The 15,243-nt window shown below is 37.5% G+C and overlaps 1 protein-coding gene across 5 annotated transcripts in view; it reads right to left on the reverse strand.

Annotated features, from left to right (window-relative positions):
* Positions 1-15,243, reverse strand: part of FXR1 (FMR1 autosomal homolog 1) — a 60,544-nt gene that overhangs the window by 44,681 nt on the left and 620 nt on the right. The gene's annotated exons all lie outside the window — the stretch shown is intronic.

The following is a 15,243-nucleotide window of genomic DNA, read 5'->3' on the forward strand; positions in this document are numbered from 1 at the left end:
TCACTTAGGAAATTACAAATAGAGGGAGGAATGGATTGTTTTTAAATGGTACTGGGACACCTGGATAATTATTGGAAAAAAAATGAAATAGATGTTTTCACCAAAAATAGAATTAATGGATGAAAGTCCCAAAGTGTTTTAAATCAATAAAGATCCCAAACCACAAGTTACTTTTAACTTCAGAGTAAGGACGTCCTTTCTAACCAAATAAACAAAACCCAAAAGCCACAAAAAGTTTGACAAGCTTACAATACCTAAAAGCTAAAATAGGTAAACAATCATCACATGAAAAGAGTAGAAGAGGATGGAACACAGCAGAGTTAAATTCCCAATTTATAAGTGTCAAGTGACCTAAAAGCTGAACAAAGCTAATAAGCAAAAGTAACAATGGGTATGAACTATATGAAGGAGTAATCACAGAAAAAGTTGTAATTTCAATAATATACAAATCCTCTTTAAAATCTTATGTTTACTGTCAATTCCTATGAACTTCCCTTTTCTCCTTTCTATCTTGCAGATCCTTCCTTATCAGAATATAAACAGTAACCTCATTTTTTTTAACATTTGCATAATGTATTTAGCAATTTTGAGGTGAGAGCTTAAATTGTCTGTGGAAAGAACAAGGTGCACAGAATTATCTACCTAAAAGGCAGAAAACACTACAGCTGAAAAACAGTTTTCAACTTGATGAAGGTAGTCATAGGAGGGTGTAGGGGTGAATCTTACTGATTAAACAGAAAAAAACATGGTATGAATTACTTCAGGAATGGGAAGAATGAGATTATAAATATAGTCAAATATCAGGACAGATGAATCAGGGACCCTGTCTGTGGAAAAGTTAACTAATAATCCTGAAGATAAAATTTCTACCAGGGCACCTAACTGGCTCAGTAGTAGAGCACACCTGGACCTTGGAACCTTGAGTTCAAGCCACACGTTGGGCGTTAAGTTTACCTAAAAAAAAAAATGTATTTTTCTTTTATAACCCTTCCAGATCCTTCATTTTTGTAAAAGGGAAGCTGAAACCACATGCACACAGCCCCCAAATTCACTCCATAAGAGGCTGTAAATGCTGAATTTAAAAACTCATCTTCTAGGGGCAACTGGGTGGCTCCACATCAGGTTCGTTACTGTCAGCCTGTTAGCACAGAGCCCGCTTTAGATCCTCTGGCTCCTGTCTCTGTGCCCACCCCCCCCCCCCCGGGGCTCCCCCAAAATTAAAAACAAATTTTTTAATTCTATATTTCTGGATGCCTTTTCCAATGTGTTAAAACATCACAGCTGATGGCTTAATTATAAGCAAATCTGTGACAAAATACTGTATTTCTAAAAATTAAGTGGATTAAAAAATTATATATTAAAGGCACTGAGCTCAGTTTCTTAGATCCTTTGTTTCCTCTGTGCTAACTCTCCATTTCCCCAGCTACATCAGTAAAAGTTACTGCTGTGCATAAATAGGATTATGAAAACATAACTCATGAGAAAGGAAAAGTTGACAGCATATAAAAATTCACCTCAGGTCTTCCTCTGCCACCACCACCCCCAAAAACTACCCCCAAAAACTACCCCCATGGATTTGATGATCACTTGTTATCCCTCGATCAATTACCTACTTATTTACTGATTGTCTGGCCCCAGTCTACCTTCCTAGCTCTTCACTTCTAATTTAATCTCTCTGAAATCAGGATACATCTTAAAATTGATGGCATCTTAAGAGAACAGCAGATAGGCACATGGCAGCCAGGATATAAATGTCACTGAACACCCTCAAACTCGGTTTGCTTGCAATTTTCTGTGGCACTTGACTGCAACCTCTTGGCATTTCATTCAGCAAACCAACAAAAGCAAGGATAAAGGTTTCTTACCAGAAGGTAGTTCTGTTGACACCTTCTGATAAAATCAAGAAAACACCAGCACCAAAACTTACAGAGTGGACGAAAATTCTTGCAAGAAAACCCTGGAGTTAATACAGGAGAGTTCTTTTTTTTTTTTTTTTTTAATTTTTTTTTAACGTTTTATTTATTTTTGAGACAGAGAGAGACAGAGCATGAACGGGGGAGGGGCAGAGAGAGAGGGAGACAGAATCGGAAGCAGGCTCCAGGCTCCGAGCCATCAGCCCAGAGCCCGACGCGGGGCTCGAACTCATGGACCGCGAGATCGTGACCTGAGCCGAAGTCGGACGTTTAACCGACTGAGCCACCCAGGCGCCCCCAGGAGAGTTCTTTTTAAAGTATGCTTGCAACATCAATGCTCTCTTTGGCACTGAGGAAGATACTGTAAGTAGAAACACAATCACCTGAATGTGAAGATACTTTAACCAATTTAATTTGCTTACTCCTTCCATTTTATGCATTCAAATGTTTAAGAAACCCTTCAGGAGCCCCTGGCCCACTCAGTCTTGAGCATGCAACTCTTTCGGGGTTGTAAGTTTGAGCTCCACGTTGAGTGCAGAGATTACTTAAAAAATAAAATACTGAAAAATAAATAAAGGGGTGCCTGGTGGCTCAGTTAAGTGTCCAACTCTTGATTTCGGCTTAGGTCATGATCTCACGCTTCATGAGTTCAAGCCATGCACGGGGCTCTACACTGACAGTGCAGAGCCTGCTTGGAATTCTCTGCCTCTCCCCCACTCTCTCTCAAAATAAATAAACTTTAATAAATAATCTTTCAATAAACATCAACATCCACTAAGATTAACTGGCAATATTTCTTAGTGCCACTTAGAACTGATACCACTTTAGATACAATGAAATTGTACATATCTCCCACGAACTTACCAAATCTGTGTACAGAAAAGTAACCTATTCCTTGGACTCTAAACCCCAATTTCAACTGTACAGGTCATCTCTGCTGCTGGCTCACTCTCCTACCTCAAACCAACATGTCAACAATCAGAATCATCTCTTGTCCTGCTTTGCACTCTACACGTTATGATCCATTTTACAAGGGTAAAAATAAGGCAACTGAATATAGCACACAGTATTTCTCAACCAGGGTATTAAGAGAATACATACAATCCATTCACTAAGCATTACCATGTGTGATGAACTTCTCTCCCATGCATCTAGAATGGTACAAGCTATGCACTAACCTCGGAAAAATTAAAGAAAATAGTGCTTCTATATAATTCAGATGAGAAACTCTATCAGATTATAACGGACTTAGATAATAGGTTCCCAAATACAGGTCATCATCATTGCCTAATTTTTTATGTCTCAATTTGTAAGCTGAAGGAATCAAAGCTTCTTAAATCAAGGTATTCCCACGCACTCAAAGGTGTGCCAGAAGTACTTAAAACTACTCCTCTCCCTAAAAAAATACCATCTAAAAACCTTCCTCCCAGTGCTTTTATGTCAAGTAATATTTCACATTTAAACATTTTATGTTTCTGGACTATATATTCAGGTAACAGATATAAAAAGACCTCATTAAGGAAGGGGGAAAACATTCTTGCTAAAAAGACTAGAGTGCAATGGTTTCACTGTTTTGGGTTTGTTTTTTTAAGATTTTTTAATTTTTAAGTAATCTCTACACCCAACATGGGACTTGAACTCACGACCCTGAGACCTAGAGTCCTATGCTCTTCCAACTGAGCCAGCCAGGTGCCCCCAGTGTTTTCGCTGTTAAAGACTGGGTGGCATATACGCTACTTACTATGTGATTGGTAAAACAAGAGGGCCCCAGGGCAGTAAGGTAAGGATAAGACTCCTAGGTGGCTGCATTTTTGCCACAAAACATGTCACACATCCTTCAAGGACTCTTTACGGTCTTCCCAGAGCACTCCAGAAGACTTTCTGCAGCAATTCTCAGGATATTCTATCAACCCTGAATGAGACCCAGCTCTCCTGGATGCTGGATATCCTCCTCATAATTCCCACACATGCAAAAACAAAACAAAACACCTTTAAAACAACAGATGATTTTTTAATACATGGTACTAGCACATTTGCCTATGAATATTCAAACATAAGTCTTATAATTAAGGTAAAATAAATGAAAACACCACAAAAGAATTTAGGAAATTATATGTATAAACATGACACAGGCTGTGTTTAGCCAGGACTAGAAACTCTGGTTTCTGGCGAGGAAAAAAATAGTTCAGTATGTAAAACATAAAACTTCTCTACAACCCAGAGATACCAAAAAGTCAACAAGAATTAAGTGAGAAGGGGACACTCTTAACAATAAATGAATCCTAAGAGATCTCAAAAAGTGACAAAAGGCACAACAGGAATATGGGCAAACATCGAACAATTTACAGAAAAGCAGATCCAAATGGCCAACAAAACATTAAAATTCTCACATAGAAATCTGCAAATCAAAGTTCCGATATGATAATCCTTTAGGTCCAACAGAAACTGGCCAAAATTAAAGATTATAGAACCAATTTTCTGGCAACGATGTAAAGAAAAGCATTTACATTTACTGACGGAGGAAATACAAAGGGTCAAGCCCTGTGGCAAGTAATGTTAACATTTATTAAAGTTAAAAAAGCTCTCTTCCACCAACCTATCCCATTCTTCGAAACTTATCCAATGGAAACATGTGGAGTAGCAAAAATGTGAGAACAAAGTGAGTGTCTATTAACTGGGGAATGGCTGGATTTCATAATTCTTGCCATGGAACATTATATGACCATTTAAAAATAAATTACACTCCAAGTGAAAACAGCCAAAATAGATTATCATACTTACATAGAGCAATACTAAAAAACAAACAAACAAACAAACAAAAAAAACCCTACATTCGTGCATGGATATTTATCTATGCACCATTATAGGAGTACAGAGAAAAATCTAGTACGATACGCTCTGGTTATGCTACCTAAAATGGAGTGTGAATGAGAGAAGATTAAGTGGCAAATGGGAGCAAGGAAAAAAACTTAAAGCAAGTTCATGAATACTTAATGCATGGGTGTATAATTATACATATGTGTATGTATAAATATATCTTAAAACACTTTGTCAACCAGCACTTTTTCCATACAGCACATTTATACACTTTTTTAATTTTTCCATCTCTAGAGATCTCAATTCTGTATTCTAATTAACAAACTAGTTTGATGCTTACAACACCTAAAAGATGTGAATTGTAATTTGATTCCAGTAGCAGGCACAACCATTCAAGACTGATACTGCAATCAAATTTAACTTCAAACAGTATTTTTTTGAAGGGGCGCCGGGGTGACTCATTTGGTTAAGTGCCCGACTTCAGCTCAGGTCATAACCTCACAGTTTGAGGGTTCAAGCCCCACATCAGGCTCTGTGCTGACAGCTGAGAGCCTGGAGCCTGCTTCAGATTCTGTGTCTCCCTCTCTCTCTGCCCCTCCCCGGCTCTCACTCTCTCTCTCAAAATTAAACATTAAAAAAAAAAAAATGTGTTTGTTTTTTTTTAAACCTACATAACTAAATCTAGAAATGGACATCATTTCAAATCAATGGACACATGTTCCACAGATAAAAGTCTGCAAATTTACTAAATACGTTATACATTAAATTATTGGATAATGGGGTAAATTTTACCATGGAAAAAATTATTTCAGGTAAACCTCCAGCATTCCTTAGTATTGAGCACTTAAGAGTTCTGAATAAAAAAAAAAAAAAAAAAGAAAAGAAAATGACAATGAGGCACCTGGGTGGCTCAATGACTTTGGCTCAGGTTGCAATCTCGTGGTTTCTGAGTTCGAGCCCCGTGTTGGGTTCTGTGCTGACGGCTTGGAGCCTGGAAACCTGCTTTGGATTCTGTGTCTCCCTCTCTATCTGCCCGTCCTCTATTCATGCTCTGTCTCCCTCTCTCAAAAATAAACATTAAAAAATAAATAAATAAATAAATAAAATAAATCTTAAAAAAAATAAAAATAAATTTTAAAAAATGACAATATGAGAATTTCCTAAGGATGTATAAATACCTACTAATGCTTACATACCACAATGTTCTTGGATTGTTAATTTCACAAATTTATAATACCCAACAGTTCTCCTTGAAAATGGAATTACTTGAGGCACCTGGGTGGCTCAGTTAAGCATCCGACTTCGGCTCAGGTCACAATCTCATGATTTGTGAGTTCGAGTCCAGCACTGGGCTCTGTGCTGACATCTCAGAGCCTGCAGCCTGCATCAGATTATGTGTCTCCTCTCTCTGCCCCTCCCCAACTTGGGGTCTGTCTCTCTAGGTCTGTCAAAAAATAAATAAATGAAAAAAAAATAAAAGAAAAGAAAATGGAATCACTTACTGGTTCCACATGGCCACCCAAAACTATTGTGACCTTTCCAGTTGCAAAGAGTTGAAGTTCCCTATGGTTCTATGTATCCATAAAATTCAGTGATAACATCAGAACTCAACAAGGATCAATATGTAAGCCTTAAAAAAGTTTAATATTCAGGGCGCTTGGGTGGCTCAGTCGGTTGAGCGTCCGACTTCGGCCCGAGTCACGATCTCGCAGTCCGTGAGTTCGAGCCCCGCGTGGGGCTCTGGGCTGATGGCTCAGAGCCTGGAGCCTGCTTCCGATTCTGTCTCCCTCTCTCTCTGCCCCTCCCCCGTTCATGCTCGGTCTCTGTCTCAAAAATAAATAAACGTTAAAAAAAAAAAAGTTTAATATTCAAGTAATCCCTACACCCAACATGGGGCTTTAACTCAAGACCCTGATATCAAGAATTGCATGCTCTTCAAAGCTAACCAGATGCCTCCCCCCCAAAAAATTTTAAATTGAATGAATCAAAATCAGAAATGATGAAGTCAATTTTGTGTATATGCTATTATATTGCCTAAGTTTAAAAACAAATCAAAGAATGTCTTGAAGCCAAGAATGACTGAATCACTTGTTCATTCAACAAACACATAAGGAAGGTCTACTATGTACTAAATACACATTCTCAAGTCACTGGAAAATTTAAGACTTGAAAATATCCTACCACCTGAAAAACTATAAAAGCAAAAGGTTACAAAACGGGAAAGAAAGAAGAAAAGTTTTACTATTATTAATTAGCTAGTGTTAAGAAAGGTGGAGATACAGAAGCCTGAGAGAAATTCTTGACCCTGAAGAGATCACAAGGAATGCATGTGCTTCTGCCAACAATAACTACAAACTTCATAAGTTATTACTGGGGGAGACTGCTACTCATTCTCCCAAAAAGGCTAAGCAAAAAATGCTGGGGCTTAGAGTAAAGGAGACAAGTTAAAACAACTGATAATTAACTGAGATTTAATGTTGGCCAAATTTTGCCACAGCTTTCAGCATCTTTTAATATAAGCACAAATAAAATAATTCTACGTTTTTTTAATTTTTTTTAATGTTTATTTATTTTTGAGACAGAGAGAGTGCGAGCAGGGGAGGGACAGAGAAGGAGGGAGACAAAGAATCTGAAGCAGGCTCCAGGTTCTGAACTATCAGCACAGAGCCAGAGGTGGGGCTTGAACCCACGAACCATGAGTTCATGACCTGAGCTGAAGTTGGAGGCTTAACCTACTGAGCCACCCAGGCGCCCCAAAGAATTATACATTTAAATATACACATTCAGACCCCTAAGAATTGTACATTTAAATATACACATTCAGAACAACAAAGCAACCCTTTGTGTTGCTTCATTTTGTTTTGCTCAAGGTATTTAAGACTTGGTACTAGGAAATTTAACAGGGCTATCAAAAATCTCTTATTATTGGCTAAACATCCACCAAAGAATGTTCTAAAGCCTTTTAATATTCAACACTATGTGGCCAGATTACCCAGAGGTGCCATGTCATAAGAAAATTTGAATGTGAATAAGAAAATGTGAATAGTAAGTTTCATGCAGTTGGCCCTTGAACCACCAAGAGATAGGGGTACCCACCATGTGTATTATCTGATTCCCCCAAACTTAATACTAATAGACTACTATTGACCAGAAGCCTTACCAATTAGTCTATTAACACGTTTTATATGTTATATATACTCTTGTTACAGTAAAGCTAGAGAAAAATGTTAAGAAAATCACAACAAAAATATTTACATATGTAAGAGGACACACATAGTTCAAACCCATGTTGTTAAAAGGTCAACTTTATATGCATATAGGAAGCATTTCAAATATTTCCCAAGATACTTCATACAAGGAATAATGTAAAGCCAGGAGAGGACAGTATATTTAAATCATAACTGTCTAGCATAAATTATAATCTGAGGCAAATATCTAAAGATTCTAGTAACCATACTAAAGTTTAAAAAAAAAAAAAACAGGCAAAATTAACTTCAAAATTACCCCAATATATCCAAAATACTATTTTAACATGTAATCAAGATTCTAAAATTATGATGTCCTACCTTCTTTTTTTCATACTAACTCTTTGAAATTCAATATAGATTTTACAATTAAAGCACATCTCAATTCGCACTAACATACTTCAGCCCTGTGGCTTATGGCTATCATATTGGAAAGAAATTTTTGTAATGTGAAGGCACAGATCAAACCATTTCTCCAGGAATCCTCTCAATTAGTTCCGGACTCCAACTGTATTAATATGTATTTAATAGCTTGTTAGTAACTGTATCTAACTAATAATAGTTTCTTAAGCTATATATTTGTACTTTTAAAAAAAAAATCACACTTTGAGGCAGAAAAGAAAGGCCCTGGCAGGCCAACAGGCTCAAAGAAGATGAAGAGGAAGAAAATGAAGATGAAGAGGAAAAAAAAAGAATAACTGGCTATCCTGTAACGATGTGTGTAGAGTGGGTGTGTACTCAGCCGACTGTTCTAAGAATGTGAACTCAAGTGCAGCTCAATAAAAGCTGTACAGATTGTTATACAGCTGATAACATTCTTTGTAGAGAAAATACTTTTTAAAATGCAGGTTGTAGCTTTTTGAAGGGCTACTACAGTTAAATTTTTAAAGCTCCTGATGGTGAATGTTTCTAATTTATTAACTTGTGTACTGTAGCACAGCAAACTTGTAGAAATTAACATCCATAGTAAATTCTGGGTTTTTTTTTTTTTAATGTTACATTTTGGGTTTTTTTAATGTGTGATAAAATTATGTGTATTTTTAAAAATCACACTTTAGTGAAGTCTGAAAGACCAGTGGGAACCATGAATCAGTCTATTAATTTTATGGACCTGGATTCACTTGGTCTCATTTCCTCAGTTGTTTATAACATTATCTCCCCTTCACTGTGATTGAGAAGACTAAATGAAATAAGTTCATGAAAAGTACCTGTGCAGTCTGATGGACAGCCTGGGTGCCAATAAACAGTAGCTTTGTTAGGAGCTAAATGAGACCTAAATGAACCTAGCAGAGACCACTTGATAAACTGTTAAATCTAACTGCCTAATACTGCAGATGAAAGAAAGAAAAAAGGTCTTACAACCACCTAGTACAAGAAGTGGAGTCACTCATGGAACAAATATTGCTCTTCTCACTATTTAAAAAAAGAGGGCAGCTCCTGGGTGGCTCAGTAGGTTAAGCATCCAACTCTTGATTTAGGCTCAGGTCATGAGCTCACGGTTGAAGAGATCTAGCCCCACACTGAGCTCTGCACTGGCAGTGTGGAGGCTGCTTGAGGTTCTTTCTACCCCCCCCCCCTTCCCCCACTGGAGTTCTTTCTCTCAAAATAAACATACATTTAAAAAATGGGGGGGGGGGGGGGCACACCTGGGTGGTCTCTGACTTCAGCCCAGGTCACTATCTCAAGGTTTGTGAGTTCAAGCTCACAAACTTGGGATTCTCTCAACCCCCCTGCCCCTCCCTCACTCGTGCGCTAGCATACTGAGATCTCAAGATAAACTTAAAAAAAAAAAAAAAAAAAAAAAGCTAGTTTGGGACACCTGGCTGGCTCCATCAGAAGAGCATGGTGATCTCAGGGTCAGGAGTTTGAGCCCAACAATAGGTGTAAAGATTGCTTAAAAAAAAATAGTAAAATTTTTTTAAAATGAGCCACATGGGTGGCTCAGTTGGTTGAATATCTGACTCTTGATTTGGGCTCAGATCTTATGTCCTGGGGTCGTGGGATCAAACTCCACGTGGGGCTCCAAGCTGAGCATGGAGCCTGCTTGGGATGTTCTCTCTCCCTTTCTGCCCCCTCCCCCCCACCCATGCATACACACTCTAAAATAAAAAACATAAAAATTTTAAAAAGCTAGTTTGCTACATCCTTAACACTGTGGTAAAACCTCACTTCTCGAATTATCAAGTGTCTGCCTTGTCTAATTAAAATACATTATAAGCTCACTACCCTGAGATTTCCTTTGAAGATCCTCTAATGTCACACTAAACTAGGCACTGGAAGTGAGAAGCCCTAGATTTAAATCTCTTTTCGGCTACAGTGTAGTCTTGGACAAAGTTATGGGTTATTGTCAGTTTCCTAATATATAAAATGGGAATAAAAACACATGCCTCATGGAGCCTTTGAGACAAAAAAAAAAAAATCAGAAAATACATATAAGCTTCATAGACTATCCAGCAAATAACAGACACTTATAGTAAACTATTATTTAAAATAACCCACACAAGAATCTGATGTTACAGAAAATGTACAGGTGCATGAAAACATGGAAAAGAATATGTTTTCTCCTAATACATAAAGCCAAGGCCTTGATGATTTATGTCTAGGTAGATAAATTTTTTTCATTTTTTGCTTTTCTGTTTTCAGGTTTTTTATACTTACATGCTACTTTTTTTATGTTTATTTTTGAGAGAGAGAGAGAGGGAGGGAGGGAGGGAGGGAGAGACACACAGGAAGAGAAAGAAAGGGAAAGAATCCCAAGCCGACTCTGCGCTGTCCAAGCAGAGCTCCACTCAGGGCTCAAACTCACAACAGGGAGATCAGATCATGACCTGAGCTGAAATCAAGAGTCAGCCACTTAACCAGCTGAGCCACCAAGGCACCCCTACATACTGCTTTTATCAAAACTTTACAGACAGCATTTAAGTTTAATTTTTAAAAATTAAGTGGCCTTTCCAGTTAAATCTTAGTTCTTTTACATTTTAATAAAAAGACATTTTTTTTAACATTTATGAGACAGGGAGAGACAGAGCATGAACGGGGGAGGGTCAGAGAGAGAGGGAGACACAGAATCTGAAACAGGCTCCAGGCTCTGAGCTGTCAGCACAAAGCCCGATGCGGGGCTCGAACCCACAGACCATAAGATCATGACCTGAGCCGAAGTCGGACGCTTAAACCGACTGAGTCACCCAGGCGCCCCTCAAAAGACATTTTAAAACATTTAAAACAACTAGGACAATCTTTGGAATTTCCACATCTGTGTAGATACCCCATTTGTACATGTATTAAATTTAATAATAAAAAAAGGTACAACTAAAAATCTTTAAAATATCTGGAAATGTAGGGTTTTAATTTAACAGTTTCCCTAATATTAATCAGCCACCAGGAAGCCTGAGTGGCTCAGTGGGTTAGCATGTGACTCTTGATTGATTTCAACTCAAGTCATGATCTCAGTTTGTGAGACTGAGCCCCAAACTGGGCTCTGTGCTGTCAGCACAGAGCTTGCTTGGGATGCGCTCTCTCCCCCTCTCCCTCAAATATAATTGAACTTCAAAAAAAAAAAGAAAAAAAGAAAAAAAAAAGTAGCCACCATCTTTTCCCAAATTATTAATCTGCACAAAGAAATCAATATGCTAAACTAACTTTGAAAGATCAGTACACTCCCAGAAAACTCCTTTACTAAAGTTCTATAGGTTTTACAACATTTATTAATGTTAATAAACCTATTGCCTAATTTACTCTCTCAAACTTCATTTTAATATTAAGGTAAAGTAATGGGAAATTTTGGAAACACTGCATTGCTCTGAAATTTGTAGTCAAGGAATCCCTGGGTGGCTCAGTCCATTGAGCGACTGACTCTTGGTTTTGGCTCAGGTCATATCTCGAGGTTCAGGAGTTTGGGCCCTGCATCAGGCTCAGTGCTGACAGTGGGGAGCCTGCTTGGGATTCTCTTTCTCCCTCTCTTCTGCCCCTCCCCACCGCTCTCAAAATAAATAAACTTACAATTAAAAAACAAAATGAAATTTGGAGTCAATTAGTAAAAGCAGAAATCATAGAGCTCTGAAAGTAATTCTTTTACAAAAAAGGCCTAAAATTTCATTCATCCATCTTAGAGATTACATATTTGCTTGGAACACCATGGAAACTTTCCTTTACATCAGCTAGGAATTGAGGGGTTACTTTCAACTTCCATTTAAATGATATTCTGCCCATGGCTATGCAAGTTGCGATGCAATTACAAAGCCCATTTATATAATAAATCAGTTAAAAAGCATTTTAATGACTCCAAATGGGCATAAGGTTTTTTTTTTGGATGGTAATAGAAATGTTCTAAAGTAAGGTTGTGATAAGGTTTACACAACTCTATAAATACGCTAACAATCATAAAATGTAAATTCTATCTTAAATATTTTTTTAGAAAAGCTCCTTAAATGGCCAGTAGTATAAACCCTAAGATGTCTCACTCTAGGTAGAAAAGGCTATAAACACAAATTTTTATATAAAATTATACCCCCTATCAGGTACTTAATTAACATATCTCCCATTAATGTATCAAGATTTTTATCTCTTTAACAACTATAGATCCACTTGTCGTTTAAAAAAAAAAAGGCAAGATGCAAAACATATTACGTGTTTTGTTTTTTGGGGTTTTTACCGAAGAAAAAAACGATCCTAATTTTAGGTCACATCTTCAGCTTTTCACTGATTCCAATTAACTTGTAAAATGCAGTTTCAGTTCCACCAGAAAATTTGTAATAAAGGTCTACAGAACACTGCCTCAAGGAATGGTGACACTGGCTACTAAACCCAGGACTCTGAAATTCTTCTACTGAGATTTACAACATTTACAGCTGTGTGTGTATATGGGGGGAAGGGGGAAAAAAAAGGAAAATCAGAATCACCTGCACATTGAAAAAGAAAAAAAAACACTATGAAACAATAAACTAAAATGTTAACAGTTGTTATCCCAAGGCAACTTTTGTTTTGAAAATGCCCTCACTGACCACTATTATTGTTTAAATTAAGAAATTTTACTTAAAATTAAACTGCTGCTATGCTAAATATAAGAAACCAGACTCAAAATACTAATCAGCATAGTGTATGAATCTATTTATAGGACATTCTGGAAAAGGCAAAACTATGAGGACAGGAAAACCCCCTTGGATCTGAGGGTGAGAAGACAGGATGATTACAAAGAGGCATAAGGAAGACTGGGGGGCACAGTGGAACTCTTCTTTCTCTTCAATGTTGATGGTGGTTACACAACATTTTACCAAAGCTCATGTAATTGTGTACCAGAATAGGTGAATTTTACCACATGCAAATTAACCTAAAAACTTATATACTTAAAAATACTATTGCTTGTGCCATAAATCAATTTTTCCCCAAGTAGGCAATTCTGTGGATTAAAAAAATTGGTAATCTGAACTACTTCAGACCCTTCATTTTACACAAAAGAAAACGGACTCGAGATTTATTCAAGAGTCCACTGGCAGATAATGGTAAACTGAAGTAGAGACCTAGAATTCCCATTTATTTAACTTCAAATCCAGGGCTCCTTCCACTTCACCATTCCCACTCTTTTCAGACTTCTAAAGATCTCAGTTTCCACAAAGTACAAGTGGATTATGACAGGACATAAAATTCTGTATGTTCAAGTGCAATTATTTTGGTACAATGTGGCTAGGATCTTTCCCAACCTCTGCAAAAGAACCACCTTTATTTATGAAGTAAAAATAAGTAATGGACACAAAATCTAAGTAGAATCAAGTAGATTTGTAGAGTATGAGTAAGAATCCACAATACTTTAGAGTTCCAAAATGGGAATATTGTGAATTTAATTTTTAAAAAACTATGAAAAACCCAAGACTGTAAAAAACAATCTTTAAAGTTTTAGTAAACTGATGACCTTACATAATGAATCTTACAAAATAAAAATAAGAAATGAAAAACAGCTTATTTAGCAACCAACACAATACTTTGGCTAAACAAGAAATGTTCTACCATCTACATGCTGTGAAATGATTTAAGACAAAAAATCTTTTTTCTATTTTCAATTTGCCAAGAGGAAAGAAAAGTATACCTCCATTACACAATTGTATCAGCAAAGAGTAGGAATCTGAAACTTTTCGGGGGGGGGGGGGGGGCAAAAAACGATGAACCTTACCTACCCTTAACAGAAGTATGGCAAGCCCATTCTTTGTGCACTGTGCCACAACTGTATTGTATCTAGGGTCTGAGAAGGCAACCACTAGATTTCAATAACAGAAGTCAATGAAATATCTACTCAAATTTCACTTGGGTCTTGTCTGACACCAAGTTTTAAATCTTAACTGCTAATACATCTAGTCAAGCAAAAAGACTCCTTTCCACCAGGCAGTCAGTTTTCACTTCATGTTGACCACCTAAGGCGACTTAAACTTGTAAAAAGCTTAGGGAGATCCTTTAGACGCCAACTGCGATTCCCCACCATGCTACTACCACGTGACAGTTAAACCAAATCCACACAGCTTATCAGTAAACTACAAAAGGAAAACAACGCTGAAATAGGAAATTACGACCATCAAGTAAAACAAAATCCTGTGGGTTGAAACGTACGCCGAAATGAAACCCTGGGAGAATGCATTCTGCGTACGCACAATACTCCTGTTTTAGGAGAAGGCCCTTCATAAAAATAGCCAGGACTCTCAAACATTTGAGATCCTGGCTTAGTGAGATTGACTGACAGACAACAGCTGGGGAGATTTTGTATTGATCTCGAAACATTGTGGTGGTATACTTTTGGAGAAAGAATCGGGACAAGGGACCTTTATATTGGCAAAACTAAATTGTAAGGATTTCATTTTCAGTTATGTGACCCCTGCACTGGAAGCCCCCACTAAATTCCTCTACTCTCGAATTCCTCTTCTGTTTTCCAGCCCGATCCCGTAATGCATCTCCCGGTGCAAACAAACAAAAAACCTCGTGGGGAAGAAAAAAAATCAACACTTCTTTCCAAAAACACTGGGCAATATAAAGAAACTAGTCACCTCCCCACCCGTCTCCCTTATCGATTTCATTTTTTAAATCTTGCTTTAAAGCCTATAACTCTAACCTTTTCTTCCGTAATAGAGGGGCTAAGGCGCCGCCCAAATTCCCAGGCCGCAAAAATATTTCAACCCGCCACATTAAAAGGTTTTCCTGTTTTCCCTTCGATCCTAACCCTCAATTCGGTACCCGCTTCCCAATCAGACACTGAAGTTTATTAGCCCAAAACCCTAAAACAAAGGTGA

The sequence above is a fragment of the Panthera leo genome, chromosome C2 (assembly GCF_018350215.1).
Source record: "Panthera leo isolate Ple1 chromosome C2, P.leo_Ple1_pat1.1, whole genome shotgun sequence".
NCBI classification, from domain to species: domain Eukaryota; kingdom Metazoa; phylum Chordata; class Mammalia; order Carnivora; family Felidae; genus Panthera; species Panthera leo.